The sequence below is a fragment of the Tauraco erythrolophus genome, chromosome 4 (assembly GCF_009769465.1).
Source record: "Tauraco erythrolophus isolate bTauEry1 chromosome 4, bTauEry1.pri, whole genome shotgun sequence".
Lineage (NCBI taxonomy): Eukaryota > Metazoa > Chordata > Aves > Musophagiformes > Musophagidae > Tauraco > Tauraco erythrolophus.
Window position 1 is genome coordinate 31,032,347 of NC_141468.1, and position 13,727 is coordinate 31,046,073.

Consider the following 13,727-nt stretch of genomic DNA (forward strand, 5'->3'; position numbering starts at 1 on the left):
CATGGTTTCATGGTGATAACAGGACACAGTGCCTCTTATCTGTGGGTTAAAATCACACCTCGATACCCCATTAAGGAACTTCCAGTGAGGTGGGAGTTTCAGATATTTCCAAAGCTTAATAATCATGTCACCAAAGAAACCCACCACTGCAATTTGCAATTATTATAACCCTTGCTGACAGATCTAACCAAGTGATCAATATTTGAAGGAAGGGCAACACTGACACTATGAAAGTCTGGGTGAAAGTTATCTACCTGCGTTGTTTGTCTGTGTTGGTGCTTCCAGTGAGAGCTCTGTGAGCATCTCACAGCTCCTCAATTTATTTGTAAAAGTAGAGACAAGGAATTCATGAAGTTCAGAGGTAGTTGCTCAAACATTTCGGAGGAAGTTGCTAAGGAAATGGCAGTCTTCATTGTGACATCATACAGAGCTCTATTGAAACAAAGGTTATAAAGGTGTTCTTAGAGAAAGCTGAAGACTTGTCATGTTTGAGCAGTTAGTTGGACTGTTGTTGACACAAACTGCCAGCATCAGCCAGTATCTGGTTTCAAACATGGCCAATGTACAAAAAGATTTTGTGTCCTGTCTCGGTCTCTTGTGTCAGTCTTGTGTCAGTCGCCTCCATGAAGAAGGCTGATATCGGCACAGCTTCGGATACTGGGATGCTATTGATTCGTCCAGAACCAAATGGGACCTCAGAAAGATTGACCTAGCACCCTCCCTTCAGACCCATTGCCAACCAGCCTTCTGCCTCTGAAAATATCTCATTTTGAGCTGAATAGCACTGCTGAGAGGACTGAAGAGCATGATTGCACATGCTTTAATTAAAGGTCACAGATCTGACAGGCTGTGACGTTATCTAATACATAGCTTTTCCTTTAAAACTGCAGGTCACCATTTTGTGAGCCAGTTTCTGAGCACTGTCCCCAGTTCCTTGACTCACATCATTGACATAATGGACTCAAAGTGATGGTGATACTTTGTGAGAATGCAGTAACTCAGCTCCTGCACTCTTCTCACTGCCACTTTTATCTTTTCTCTTGTCCTCTTGACTGAACAAGATCTTTGAGAGACAGTTGGAGTCTATGATAAGCCAGAGAGTGAACAAGCTCGATGGTTTGGGAACGGAGACACTTTCTGCCAGAGCCTGCCCCTGTTCACCCCATTTTCTCTCTTCTCCCCACTGAACAAGTGGCCTCAACCCTGCATCAGGCTCAGTGTGATGGCTTCGTCTGTGTGAAAGCTTGTTTGCCAGGAGTCCTGTTCTGGGTTCCCTCAGTTCCCCTTACACTGGCCATGCTGTATGATAACTGCAAAATATTAAAAAAAAACCCAAACAATAGAAGCTCATGGAGGCTTCCGAATCCAAGTCCAAAGTGAAGAGAAATTCTCAAAGACAACCATTCAAAAGACATAGAAGAAAGAGGAAGGCGGAAGGGCTTTTCTCCTTCCCAGGCCCTCTTTGCAGACAGGTAGCTGCCAGGGAAAGAATGCACTGCAACCAGGACTGGAGTCAGATCATGGCATGGGAAAATACCACAGGTGGCCAGAAAGATGCTAAGGCAGCTGGAGAGACAAAATACAGGGAAATTTTATCGAGGAACATGCACTCGCATGCTGCTATTGTCCTCTGCATCTCTTCACTTCAGCATCCCTGGAAAGTCACATCAACCTCGACGCTCACTGGTTCCCATTCTACAAACTTGGGAGCATTTCTTTTGTTATCAGCCTCCGGTGCGCATGCTGTCCTTACTTCTCTTTTTCTCATGACATACCTCCTTTTGACTTTTCTAATCAATCAGTGTCATTAGGTGCCATTTCAAGATTCTGGCCAGACCTGAAACATCTCTAAGAGGCTGGGACAATGAACATCTGTGAGATGATCTACACCGAACCAAGGCTAAAGCATTTTGAATCCTTCTTGTATTCAAAATGACGGTGTGGGTTAGGAAAATGTAGATGACTTGTTTCAAGTGTCAGGTCATATGTTTGCCAAAAAGCCAGGTATATTGAATATGTTGAATACGTCTCCGCCACACAGTTAAGAAAGTATACAGTTCTACATCGTAGGTACAGCAAACCCTTCCTTTACCCTTTCTCCTCCTGTAAGTCACAGAACATAAAAATTCATAAAAGTGTATTTGAAACAAATATCTTCACTTATATAGCCACTGAGGGCCAGACTTTGTGTGATCACTGGCATGCACCCTTCAGTAAAATCCTGGACACCATTATTTTGCAATAGGTTTGCATATGTCCTTTGCCTGGAAGAGTGAATCTCCAATCTAGAAAAGTCTCAGGTATTTTATGAAGATATTACAGAAAAGTTTGCCATCTGCAGACAAAGGGGTAATTCTGCTTTTCAGAGTAGCTACTGTAATAGATTTCAGATAAAAAAATATTTACTTTTAAAAAGCAAAATTCTGTTTTCCAGTATAGTCAAAGTTTTGTTTCTTCTTTTAGTGTTTGTTCCTTGTAGGGTACTGTTTAAATCACAGCATAAATTCACAGCAACATCCGCTGGCCATGTTAGGCCGTATTTCTTCTTTGGTCTTTCAAGTGAGAGAATTCTATTGAAGTACAGTTAGAAAAATTACCCTTTCTAGTTGCTTTCCACATGTATACATCAAACTGCCATTCTCAGAAACAATTCATTGGCCTGGCCTGTTGGATCTTGGAAACTTGTCTTTGCTTTTATTTGCTAACAGATTACTTTGCTAATTCCAAAGGTTTAGCAAGCACCTTGTTTTTTTTTCCAGCAGGGTTTCATTCATCTATTCTTGTACTATACAAATAGATGTCTTCTACTCACTGAGCGATGGGATTTTGCTTTCACATTCATACATTTTCCCCTGGCTAATTATTCAGAATGTTTGATACTCAGATGTACAAATAGTCATTGATGTCTGTGGATTTTGTCAGACTGCACATTGATAATGGATTTAAAAAATGCATTTGGACATGTATTTAATCTGTAAAACAATGCACCCACTGTAATACTTTGGACCTGTTCTCTACTGCTCTTCACAGTCATTCACATCATCACAAAAATCAGAGCTGACTTCTGTGAGTTAAGGATCAGGCTACTAAGGAAAAAAATAAATCATAATATGTATTTGACAAATGGAATTCCAGTTTGCATTCTCAGAGTTATCGTGACCAAAGTGTCCGTGTTTTTTTGTTATTTTTTTTTTTTTTTAATTTTCTGTTGCTTAGATACTTTTCTTATCAAACTGCAGTGTTACCATCAATTTCAAACATTCACAAATCAGGTGCCCAGAAGACCAGAAGATTGTCTTGAATATGGTTCATTTTGACTGTAGTCTGAAACAGTCAAAGAGGAAGGAGAATTGGAAAAAGCACAAGCATGAGTGAGAGTCTGGCTCTGTGAATCCGTTTATGAAACTCCTTTGAGAGGAAGAGGAAGAGGAAGATTTCTTCTCTGGTCTCTGATGTACTGTGTATTTGGGGTAAATAGTGAAGGATGTGCTGCAGCAGGGACTGCATTTCAGACTTCCCTTCCTGCAGGAAGCTGCTCCTTGTCACTGGGCTGTAGGAATATACAATGACTAGTTAGGCTCTTGCTGACTGCGTGTTGCGCAGCTTTGCAGTGCAGAGAGGAACAGCTTCAGCAGGAAGCTCAGTGTGCCTGGGAAATATCCCATGACCTGTTGGGTGATGCATGTTCCTCTAAACTGAGGTTCAAATCTTCTGGAGACACTAGGAATGCAGTTAAATGCTTTGAAATTGGTAGAAACCAAATTTTGATTTTTAATTTAAATAAATATACAGCAAAAAATAACACTATTTTTTTCAACTTTAAGATACAGCGGGTTTACCTAAGCCTCTATGTTTCTGATGCACAGCAGTCATCAAGCTGGCTGCTGAATTATTTCCTTATAAGATCATTTAACTTCAAAACTTCGTATTATACAGGTCACATGTTCTGGTGATATTCAGAAGGGAATTGTCACTTTCAGACAACTAATATCAGTCATTCTTCTATCTATATTTGGATTGCAGGCTCAGGAAAGTGTGATGGCAGTTATTAACTGCTCTCAAGAAATCCACTTGCAAGATGGATTTATTTCTTGATTAATGATGGAGATTATTCAAGTATTAATTCCAGTTTTTTATATCGCAAACTTGATATCATCCTTGTTCTCTCCACCCTTAAAATTACTATGATTACTCTAATTGTTAGAAAGCTATTATTTGATTCAGATTTGCAAAGTAATTATCAGCTAGTAGCACATCTGCCATTTCTTACTAAATTTTGGTATGTATTGTTGTATCTCAATTAACAAAAGATCTACTAACTGAAGCATTGCTGTATGAATTCTAGTAAGGCTTTCAAGCATGACATAAATTTTGTCCTGATTGATTCTGACTCTTACTGTGTGCTCTTTAATTTGTTGCTTTGCATTTCAGAATTGTTCTGTGAACCCAGTGCTTGATGTTTTATACAATGATTTCTTGTCTGCAGCAATCAGATGTACATCCAGAGGTTTTAACTGATAGGGCATCCTTTATGGCATTATTTTTACTTCTGCTTTGTGAGTTGCATTGTCATTACCTTTTTTCTTTGATTGTGTCACAGGTTACAGGGATTAAATAGAATTACAGTTTCTAATCTCATCTTTGAGACGGTGCTACTAAAATAATGGGATAATTATCTCCACGTGTCTAGCTTCTCTTTCATGAATATGAGGATCAGTGAAGGCAGCAAATATACCAGCAATTAATACTGGAGCATCATTGATTTGCTTTTTACACAAGCTGTACTTCTTATATAAAGTTGTTTGACTTGTTGTAGAATTATAAACCATTTAAGAATGAAGTTTTGAGCATTCATAAATATGCACATGTGCTTACATGCACACCCAGACACACACACATACTGCAAAAGTCCATGGACAATTTTATGTTAGATAAACAATTTCAATAACTTACTACTGAGCTGTTTAAAAGATGTCTTGTACAGAAAATATATTAATAGCTCAGATCATGTGCAACGTTCTTTCTTAAAACTGTAAACTCTTCTGGATTATGAAGTTCAATTTAAGTATATATTCTGTAAAAATACTTTTACAACCTTTTTTAGAAGCTATTATCAGACAAAATCCATTTCAAAGTGTCTGCAGACTTTTCTCAAACTCCTTCTACAGACTCCAGATTTAGAACAATCTCAGATTACAATTGTTTCGCTTCAAGAGTTCTTTTTTTCCCAGTAATTTTACTTACTGCTTTTACGCATAGCAATAGCCATGAAAATATTAATAGGAAGTTGAAAGTTGGGAAGAAAATTAATCTAATTTGTGGAACCCATATGTAGGTTGGGAAGAATGGAATATGTATTTTTTCAGTTGCATTTTGTGGCTGCTTTACTTTCTTATTTAGATAATTTCATTGTCCTTAGTATTTACATGTATTACGGTCATACTAGGAACGCTAGCATGTTGGTTGTGATAATTCTGAAACCTTTGAACGGACTGGATAGTGATCCTAAGGTTCCGAATTTTTATGGAAGAGAAGCAAAGAAGGATAGTAAAATTTTCTCCTATACTGGAGCTGTATATCCCAGGCTATAAAGAGATTGCTTTTTTTTTTAATTGGTATCAAAGCTTTTCATACTTTCTTGGGTTTTGAAAGAGTACAGTATTCTAGTTCTATATTTTGATTTTCAGTATGCTTATTTTTAAAATTGAACTGCATATTCTATTATTAAAAAATCCAGTCTGAGCACATATGGTTAAGTCTAATCTGCTTACAGTACAGAAACACATACATGTCTGTCAACATCAACACTAGAAGAGTGGAGTATTTGAATTGCTTGGAGTAGAATGCTCCAACACTAATTATTTCCTTCTTGTGGAATTGGCTTCTAAAACAGCAAAATTCTTGAATTACATGTGAAATCAGTTTATTTAGGGCAAAATTCACTTATGATCACATTGCTGTTTCTCATGTCCAAAATTCTGGTGTGTAGCTGTTTGGAGAAGGAGCTGTGCTCTCCTGGGCAGGGAGAGCTGGGCTCTCCTAGTGAAGGCCAGCACGAAGGAGAGCGCTGCAGGTCAGGAGTCTTCGATTTCATGGTCCTGCATGACATTGAAGAGCTGCAGCTTCTGTTACAAGTTAGGCGTCCCTCTATTCCCTTCCCTCTCAGCTTTCTCTTGCACCAATTTGGACAGCATGGAAGCATGTTTCCAGCGGGCAGGTTAATGTCTTTTTTCTTACTAATGAAAGTGGGAAATCTATTTTATTGGAACTCACTGCTTAAAAAGGCAAATGTCTCCTCCTCCAAAACAGAACTAATATGCTGTAAAAGAAGCCTATTCTCAGGCTATTTTTCACTAGAAGTTCAAATTTATCTGATGTTTTTTCCTGGTGTTGAGGATTCCCCCATTATTTTTCTACTCCTTCACTTGGAGAGAGGCAGCCATTTAAAAATCCAGCAGGCCTGGCACTTTGTCTTTTTTCTACTTGATGAGATGTTCATTCTCAGCTCCAGACATACCAGACCTTAGACACAATCACTTACACTTCACAAGTGCAGTGTAAACCATGCACTGTCTTCAAAGTACACAAGTAGGTAAGATCTGTGTGATGAAAATGCAGTACTAAAATGAATGTTAAAATAGATAACTAAAAATGCTAAGCATTGAAAGCTCCAAAGGGTTTCTGAAGAGCTGACAGATCTATCTGGAGAGAAGAACTTGCCAGGAGCAAGCCCTTTAACTAAGACTTTGCTTTCTTAGTTCTCAGGTTGACTCAAGTCTTCTACAGATTGCGCTGAGAAATCTATCAGGAAAGTTAATACAGTATGGTCTTATGACAGAAATAAAGTCCACAAGCCTGAGTTTTACTAACTTTATGCTCTGTTTCTTCCAATGAAATTAGTTCTTGTTTCTATGGTTGTTAGTAGGATCAGAATCAGGCTCTGTTTCATGTTTTTACATTATTCTTACAGGAGTTGTTAAGAGACTTATTCCAGTATATTGACATAAGCTTTGTTCTATCTCTGATGAACTGGGAACATTAGGACCCAGGGTTCTGCTTTGAAAGCGTTGGCTGAGCCCTACAGAATAAGGCCACAAGAAAACTTGAAGTGAGACATTCGGATTGGGACTGGAAGACAGCAAAGTGAACGTGGACACAGATGGACATAGTAAATGCTGGAGTAAGAAGACAAGAGGATGAAATAGTTAATGCAGCTGGCCAGGTCCTCAGTTATACTGGGAACAGGTAAGATGCAGAGGAAACATTCGCGGACTTTATATCCAACTTCTTATCTAAACATAGTCTAAATATAGACTCTAACAGCTTTAAAGATCACAGGACTGTCTGACCTTCAGTTTTCAGCCACATCCTCCATGTCAAGGTACCACTGAGGCCCTACCACTGAGGTGGTACATGAGGTGCTTTCAGCCACTTGGAAGTGTGGCCCTTCCAGGGCATTTCTCAGGTGCTTGGATGCAGCTGGTCAGGAGTCTGTGTTGGCTAAAAAGATTTTAAGCTTGATTTATGGTACAAAAATTGTATATTTTAACCCATGTCTGCACAATCCATTTGGCAAAATATTACACCTTACTAACAGGCATAAAATTGAATTTGTAGGTAATTATCACTATTTGGCATGTAATATAGATCAAGGATGCTACAATTGTTTCATTGGTTTAACATACACGGGCCAGATCATACAAACCTGGAAAGGTGCTGGTTAAAATTATTCTCCAAAGAAATTCAAAGGTTTAGGTACAGGTGGGCACATTTAAATCGATCAGCCATAGCTGCGTCCTATGGTGATGCTATATGGCTCTTGCATGAATTTTGTTGAGGTGTTCTCATTTTCATAATCCCTTTTCCAATTACACCAACTCTGAAAGAGGCCTTGAGTGTTTTATTTTTTTTCTTTTTTTCTCCCTCATGGTGTCACTACAGGCCAAACCTGACATATCCTCATGCGTCCATATACACAAACCTCTCCACTCTGGAAGAGGTGGTCCACTGCCTCCAAGGGGAGAGTTGTCTTCCATGACCAATTGCAGGGAGTACAAGACGCGGACAACTGTTGGGTGAGCATAAATTAGTGTGCAGAGTTTGGAGGCTTCTTTTTCTACAAAGCTTTCATTTGTGTCCCTGGACAGTGGTTATTTTCAACATGAAAGAAGACAAGTGTCAGAGTCAGCAGTTGTGCAAGGCAGCAAATGTATCAGAAATTAAACTGTATACTAACTTTCTGGGCTTTATAGGCTGAAATGTTTTATTGAGCTTTTAGAATAAATATTTGTATACACCGATGAAGGTCAACTGCAAAGGCAATGTTATTATCTGGCTTAAAATGACTACCTGTAAATGTTGTTAATAAAAAGGTTCTTATGTTCAGTCCTAGTTCTCTTACTGCTTGTCATTAAGATACAGTTCATTGAAAGTGTTAGCAAATGTATGGTTCAAACATAATTTCATTATGCACAAGTCATTTTCCTTAGTGCAAAAAAAAAGTGGAGAGCCATTGGCAGTATTTATTTATAAAAGCATACGTGACCTCCATTCCAGCTATTTATGTCATATGCTGGCATTTCATCTGTGTACTCCCAAAGTAGATCTGTGAAAAGGTGACCTCTCTCTTACTTATGGGCAGAACAGAAGTGACAACGGTCAAAATGCTTATATTATGACTTCCTGACTTTTTTATCAACCCCAGTAATGCATTTCAGCTGGAAAACACTGAAGTTGTCAACATCTGATTTTTGGATATTGTGCTCCTGTCAGATTTTCTGTAATTCAGCACTTGTAACTGTTGTTTTTACTTCTAAGGGAGTCTCTTACACCACATGTACTGCCTCAGACATTCCTATACAAGCTTGTAATTCATCTGTTTAATTTTCAAGAACCTTTCTGTCTTCTCATTAAATGGCAGTTTCCTGTATCAGAAATTTAATATCCTCTCTAGTTTTAGGATGATATTTCAAGATCAGAAAATCATTTATTTTATATGCTAAGAGGATCTGGATGTTTGGAATTCAAGTAAAATACACAACTTGATTTGTTTCTTATTGCTTTTAAATTTTTACTTCAAGGTGTTTGCAAATTAGTACTTTGACAGTTTCATCACAAAATGACATACTAACCCTACCCCTTCAGCTGTGATGAGCAACATTATTAAGATTGCAATGTCAAGATTTCAGAAGCCAGGGGGAAAAAAATGTCATCTTGTCTAAATTTCTAACTTGGCCCTTACCTCTGTTGCAAACCTTAAATATCGCCTTTAATTAAATGAAAAAGTCTATTTTTCTCTTGTCAAATTCAATATCCAAAGTAGACCTGTTTTGTAGATTAATTAGAATCATATAATGAAGAAATGCTGGATTTTGTTGAGTAAGTTGGAAGGTATCTAGCAAACTTGGTTGGGGATTACAGGAAGAAAAAGACTTGTTTATATTATGGCAGTTGCAGTTTGCCTTGAAGAGATGGATTCCTCTCTTTCATCTGCTGTGGTGTTTTTGGACAAGTTATTGAAATCAAACTTTTCAGAGATGGTCACGGGTTTCCTTGTTGCTCAGGATCATTGAAAATGTTCTGAACACTCAGAGCTGAAAGCCAGGGCATTGGGAGCTGGGCTTTGGGCACTGAAATGGTATTCAATGATTTTACAAACATGACGTCCAATGCGTACATTTGACCTCAGTCTTTTATGCTTATGTTTCAAGATGCTCGTCATCTCTTAAGTTATTTTGAAAGTAAACTATTTTATAGCTTTGAACTATAATAATGAAATAGTGATTGAGTAATTTTGTCTTCAGAACAGTATTTAAGCTACGCACAGCAAGAAAGCCACAGCTATCCACTGAATGATGAGGACAGAATAAATAGTTGCTCGTTACATTAAAAGAATCCTCCTCCACTGTGGTATGCAGGTACTACACAAACAAACAAAAAGTTAAAACACATTGAAAAAAATGTAAAAGTATATTTACAACTACATAATCAGACTGGAAATATCTGAGATGGGAGTTCTCACGCTATGGTATGTGTATTACTACTGGTATGAAAACTATTTCAAAGTGGTCTTCAAATAAAATCTGAGCATCTAAGCAGAAGAATGTGTCCTCCTGCATGTGAGTTCCTCTTATCGCATTCCCACAGGAAATCGGGATGAAGAACTGGAAGTGTGTGTGTGGGTGGTTTGGTACGTGCCACATTTCCACCACCGTCACTAATCTAGTAAAATGCAATTCTTTTTCAGAGCAAACTAAAATGGTTACTCCAGGCTTTAAGGATGTCCTTCTAAGTGATGGGTCACATTACCTCAAACAAAGTGCCATGTTATACACGTATGCTCCTCCTCCAAGTCACTGTTAGCAGGGAAGATGAAGTCAAATGGCATTGCGTCCTTCTAGGAATATCCTCAGGTGAACTTCATAAGCTTTCACCAAGTAAGCTAATGGAGCCAGTGACAACAAACAGAAATAACTTGTTATCTTGTGTAATTTTAAAGTAAGTTGCTGACAGTTAAGGAACCGTGAGTATTAAATTTCATCCCAGGCATTCTAGTACATAAACTATAGCAGCCAGACACTTTTCCAACCTGATATTCCTCACACCTGCCCTGGCTTTACTTATCCCTAGCTTTCATCCTCATCTGATTGTAATTGCCTGGCATTTGCAGTTTGTATTCCTCAGGCTTCTCATAGCTCCTTGCTCAGCATGTCTGGGCTCCCTGTCCCAACCTGTTATCTCCATCCGTTCCTCAGCTCAGTCTCCCTGTCCAGCTGGCCCGTGAACTCCACCTTCCCCTGTCTTTATCCAAGTCTCAAGTTTTGTCCTCATGCTAGGGCTCTTTGTGACTAAGGTACAGTGGAGTCTTTAGGGCTTTACTACTGAAATCTACATTTTCAGCAAGAAAATATTTCAAAGCAAGTTTTTCTGAAGTTTATAACTTAGCAAAAGCTAGGTATTTTCACTGTCATGCTTGCTACGCTTTCCTGATTAAAAGTACCTGTCACAATGAGATTACTGGATAGATACATACATTTTAAAACTGTATTTAAGTAAGTACTTTATGTCATCAGTCATCATACTCTATAGCTATGTAAGCAACCAGGTACATACATATGATTATGTAAACTAAAAGTATAGATATAAGCTTAAGCAATTTTGTGTAGGTGACGTTATTTGAAAAATGAAAATTTCTTAAATAGATTATACCTAAATAATGGGTAAACGCATAATTAGTCATGCTATCATTAACTAATCATTTAAGTAGGTTAAATAATATCCTGGTCTTGCATTTAAGAACCGGATTTGAACTCAAAAACATATTGAAGATAATATTGCAATCTTATTTCATTTGGAATATTTATTCAAACAGTAGTAAGTATCCATTTAACTGCTAAAGATACAAAAATGTACAATGATTTTTTGATCAATACAATGCATCAGAATTAATAGTGCCAAGTGAGTCCTAACCAGTGCATAATATTAAATGAGCAGAATAACTCGCTTTTAGTATTTCCAACAGTATAGGAGGTGACAAGTACCATTTCAAAGACATTTGCAACTGACAAAGGAAAGATATATTAATGCTTCCTACTTAATATAATATAAAAGTAAATACATAGGTGTACATGTTTGAATATATAGTCATAAATACATATACATGTGTATTAATTTGGATATAATTTAGCATTAGTATACAGTAATATGATTAATACAGAACAATTTAAAAATAATTTTATTGGGTAGTCAGTGCTAATGGATTTACTCTTATACTAAGTAATCTATGCATGGCCATTGACTAGTAGAATTCTTAAAACCAGTATTCATTGTTATAATTTCAAAGCTAATAATAGCTTTAACAATAGTTTCAAAGCACTTAGGTAATAAGCATTGGTAATCACTGGCTTACATAACTAAGTAAACTCTTTTGCTGTCTTTAAACATATACAAACGTTCAAAACTGTTCAATATGTATTAATACATTGTATCTTGATAGAGTCCCAAGCTGCCTGCTAAGTTACTGCACTTCAAGTACTTTCTAGTACTTACAGATGTGTCGGAATGCTTCACTTGCTGCTGCTTTTGAGAAGAGAAGGGAATTAGGGAAAGCCTGTTGAATATTTAGGAAAATATTCTGCTGCATAACTGAAGTAGCAGGAGATTCATAAAACCAGTCCACAGAAGTGCTGTGTGGTTTATCAGTCTGTAGTGGAGGTGAAAACTTCCCCATGATTAAATCACTGTTTACATTCCGTTTTTGGTATTCATGCACAAACTGCAGTCTGTCGGCATACAGCATTTTCCACAGAGGATCCATAAAATAATGAGTTTGGTAAAGCCAATTTGGTGCTGAGTAGGAAGGATAGTGTTCCCATGGCATGAAATAGTTCACAGCAAGGCAATGCTCTAGCTCCTTTTGACGCCCTCGCTTTCGTGACCTTCGATGTTGCCTGAAGTCCCCGTGAACAAAGTCATTTAAGTTTGACGGGTGAATACTCCAGTAGTTTCCTTTGCCATCCTCACATCTTCCCACCTTGATGAAACAATCATTTAGTGAGAGGTTGTGCCTTACGCTGTTCCTCCAGCCTCGACCTTTGTTCCTGTAGAAAGGAAAATTATCTTCAATATATTTGTAGATAGCAGCCAAATTCAGTTTATTTGTAGGGGAAGAAAGAATTGCCTTTGCAATTAAGGCTATGTAAGACAGAGGTGGTTTTTCCAGCAATCTTGCTTCATCCACAGTCACAGAAAGACCCTTTTTAGCATGTATGCGAGAGCTGGGAATTCGGGGTGGAATCCTATGAACCGGTTTTCCTTCTTCTTCTCCTTCTACTGTACAGATGTCTAGACTTCCTTCATTGTTTTCAGAAAAGTCTTCACTCATTATAGCAGCACAAAGTCTAGCATTTATTTTAAGTGTCCTGATAGTTTACTGCAAGTAGTCAGCTGAATAATTGGTCTGCTGAATATAATCAGCAGGAGAAATGAAAGTTGGACTTTAAATGTGCTGCTCTCACGTACTCAGATTCCTATTTTATACTCTGTTAAAGTCAACATCCTTAACAATGAAAACTGAACTGCCTATGTTTACAAAAGTCAAGGTGCAAGTCCTAGCTGAATGAAAAAAAATACAAAATAATTATACTATGTTAAGTATGAAGATAAACAGACCATGACGTTAGCCTCTCACTTCATTACAATCTGAGAAAACACCCTTCAGTGTTCCCCATTGAAACATAATGATTAATGAAAAATTGATGGCGGCTTGATAGAGTTGTGAAAGGATTAGACCCTCCAGTGATATGCAGAACAAATTGAAACCAACATGTTGGTTCCTGTGTCCTACACTTAGTCAAACATGTTGTATTTAGTACAATAAACGTTTGTTTAACGCGCTAGAAGAAAGCACTGTGTGAAATGAAACGTGCTATCAAATTTTGTAGCTGCAGGGTATCTATTCCTGGTGAAACCGAATTAAAGCACAACAAACCCCATAAATTGCTCCCCATTTTTATTCTTAACTCTCTGATCCCAATTGTGCAACTAGTTTTCATGCTGAGTATCTATGGGATCGGTCCTGCTGACCCAGGAAACCACTTGAGGGAGCAAGTACCACTTAGAGCAAGTGAGCACTGTGCTCTGGGACCCTCAAAGCATGAACTGTCGCTTGAACTTTGACATTACCCTCAATCTCCTGAGGTCTGACACTGTTAAGGACAAGATACTCA